This window comes from Hyla sarda, chromosome 5 (assembly GCF_029499605.1).
Source record: "Hyla sarda isolate aHylSar1 chromosome 5, aHylSar1.hap1, whole genome shotgun sequence".
In the NCBI taxonomy this organism is placed as follows: Eukaryota; Metazoa; Chordata; class Amphibia; order Anura; family Hylidae; genus Hyla; species Hyla sarda.
In genome coordinates, this window is record NC_079193.1 from 383,524,877 (window position 1) to 383,528,399 (window position 3,523).

Below are 3,523 nucleotides of genomic sequence, written 5' to 3' on the forward strand. Positions count from 1 at the left end.
CAATATATGGGAGACATGAGGGACAATATGTGGGAGACATGAGGGCCAGTATATGGGAGACATGAGGGACAGTATATGGGAGACATGAGGGCCAGTATATGGGAGACATGAAGGACAATATATGGGAGACATGAGGGACAATATATGGGAGACATGAAGGACAATATATGGGAGACATGAGGGACAATATATGGGAGACATGAGGGACAATATATGGGAGACATGAGGGACATTATATGGGAGACATGAAGGACAATATATGGGAGACATGAGGGACAATATATGGGAGACATGAGGGACATTATATGGGAGACATGAGGGACATTATATGGGAGACATGAAGGACAATATATGGGAGACATGAGGGACAATACATGGGAGACATGAGGGACAATATATGGGAGACATGAGGGACAATATGTGGGAGACATGAGGGACAATATATGGAGGCATAAGGGACAATATATGGGAGACATGAGGGACAATATATGGGAGACGTGAGGGACATTATATGGGAGACATGAGGGACATTATATGGGAGACATGAGGGACAGTATATGGGAGACATGAGGGACAGTATATGGGAGACATGAGGGACAGTATATGGGAGACATGAGGGACAATATATGGGAGACATGAGGGACAATATATGGGAGACATGAGGGACAATATATGGGAGACATGAGGGCCAATATATGGGAGACATGAGGGACAATATATGAGAGACATGAGGGACAGTATATGGGAGACATGAGGGACAATATATGGGAGACATGAGGGACAATATATGGGAGACATGAGGGCCAATATATGGGAGACATGAGGGACAATATATGAGAGACATGAGGGACAGTATATGGGAGACATGAGGGACAGTATATGGGAGACATGAGGGACAGTATATGGGAGACATGAGGGACAATATATGGGAGACATGAGGGACAATACATGGGAGACATGAGGGACAATATATGGGAGACGTGAGGGACAATATATGGGAGACGTGAGGGACAATACATGGGAGACATGATGGACAATATATGGGAGACGTGAGGGACAATACATGGGAGACGTGAGGGACAATACATGGGAGACATGAGGGACGAGAGACAATACATGGGAGACATGAGGGACAATATATGGGAGACGTGAGGGACAATATATGGGAGAAATGAGGGACAATATATGAGAGACATGAGGGACAATATATGGGAGACATCAGGGACAATATATGGGAGACATGAGGGACAATATATGGGAGACATGAGGGACAATATATGGGGGACGTGAGGGACAGTATATGGGAGACATGAGGGACAATATATGGGAGACATGAGGGACAGTATATGGGAGACATGAGGGACAGTATATGGGAGACATGAGGGACAATATATGGGAGACATGAGGGACAATATATGGGAGACATGAGGGACAGTATATGGGAGACATGAGGGATAATATATGGGAGACATGAGGGACAGTATATGGGAGACATGAGGGACAATATATGGGAGACATGAGGGACAGTATATGAGAGACATGAGGGACAATATATGGGAGACATGAGGGACAATATGTGGGAGACATGAGGGCCAGTATATGGGAGACATGAGGGACAGTATATGGGAGACATGAGGGCCAGTATATGGGAGACATGAGGGCCAGTATATGGGAGACATGAAGGACAATATATGGGAGACATGAGGGACAATATATGGGAGACATGAAGGACAATATACGGGAGACATGAGGGACAATATATGGGAGACATGAGGGACAATATATGGGAGACATGAGGGACATTATATGGGAGACATGAAGGACAATATATGGGAGACATGAGGGACAATATATGGGAGACATGAGGGACATTATATGGGAGACATGAGGGACATTATATGGGAGACATGAAGGACAATATATGGGAGACATGAGGGACAATACATGGGAGACATGAGGGACAATATATGGGAGACATGAGGGACAATATGTGGGAGACATGAGGGACAGTATATGGGAGACATGAGGGACAATATATGGGAGACGTGAGGGACATTATATGGGAGACATGAGGGACATTATATGGGAGACATGAGGGACAGTATATGGGAGACATGAGGGACAGTATATGGGAGACATGAGGGACAATATATGGGAGACATGAGGGACAATATATGGGAGACATGAGGGACAGTATATGGGAGACATGAGGGACATTATATGGGAGACATGAGGGACAGTATATGGGAGACATGAGGGATAATATATGGGAGACATGAGGGCCAATATATGGGAGACATGAGGGACAATATATGAGAGACATGAGGGACAGTATATGGGAGACATGAGGGACAATATATGGGAGACATGAGGGACAATATATGAGAGACATGAGGGACAGTATATGGGAGACATGAGGGACAATATATGGGAGACATGAGGGACAATATATGGGAGACATGAGGGACAATATATGGGAGACATGAGGGACATTATATGGGAGACATGAGGGACAGTATATGGGAGACATGAGGGACATTATATGGGAGACATGAGGGACAGTATATGGGAGACATGAGGGACAGTATATGGGAGACATGAGGGACAATATATGGGAGACATGAGGGACAGTATATGGGAGACATGAGGGACATTATATGGGAGACATGAGGGACAGTATATGGGAGACATGAGGGACATTATATGGGAGACATGAGGGACAGTATATGGGAGACATGAGGGACAGTATATGGGAGACATGAGGGACAATATATGGGAGACATGAGGGACAATATATGGGAGACATGAGGGACAATATATGGGAGACATGAGGGACAATATATGGTAGACATGAGGGACAGTATATGGGAGACATGAGGGACAATATATGGGAGACATGAGGGACAATATATGGGAGACATGAGGGACAATATATGGGAGACATGAGGGACAATATATGAGAGACATGAGGGACAGTATATGGGAGACATGAGGGACAATATATGGGAGACATGAGGGACATTATATGGGAGACATGAGGGACAGTATATGGGAGACATGAGGGACATTATATGGGAGACATGAGGGACAATATATGGGAGACATGAGGGACAATATATGGGGGACGTGAGGGACAATATATGGGAGACATGAGGGACAGTATATGGGAGACATGAGGGACAATATATGGGAGACATGAGGGACAGTATATGGGAGACATGAGGGACAATATATGGGAGACATGAGGGACATTAAATGGGAGACATGAGGGACAATATATGGGAGACATGAGGGACAATATATGGGAGACATGAGGGACAATATATGGGAGACATGAGGGACAATATATGGGAGACATGAGGGACAATATATGAGAGACATGAGGGACAATACATGGGAGACACATGAGGGACAATACATGGGACACATGAGGGACAATACATGGGACACATGAGGGACAATATGTGGGAGACATGAGGGACAATATATGGGAGACATGAGGGACAATATATGGGAGACATGG

The 3,523-nt window shown here is 45.0% G+C and overlaps 1 long non-coding RNA gene across 1 annotated transcript in view; it reads right to left on the minus strand.

Moving 5' to 3' along the window:
• LOC130274501 (uncharacterized) overlaps window positions 1–3,523 on the minus strand; it is a 48,280-nt gene that overhangs the window by 44,635 nt on the left and 122 nt on the right. The window lies entirely within an intron of this gene.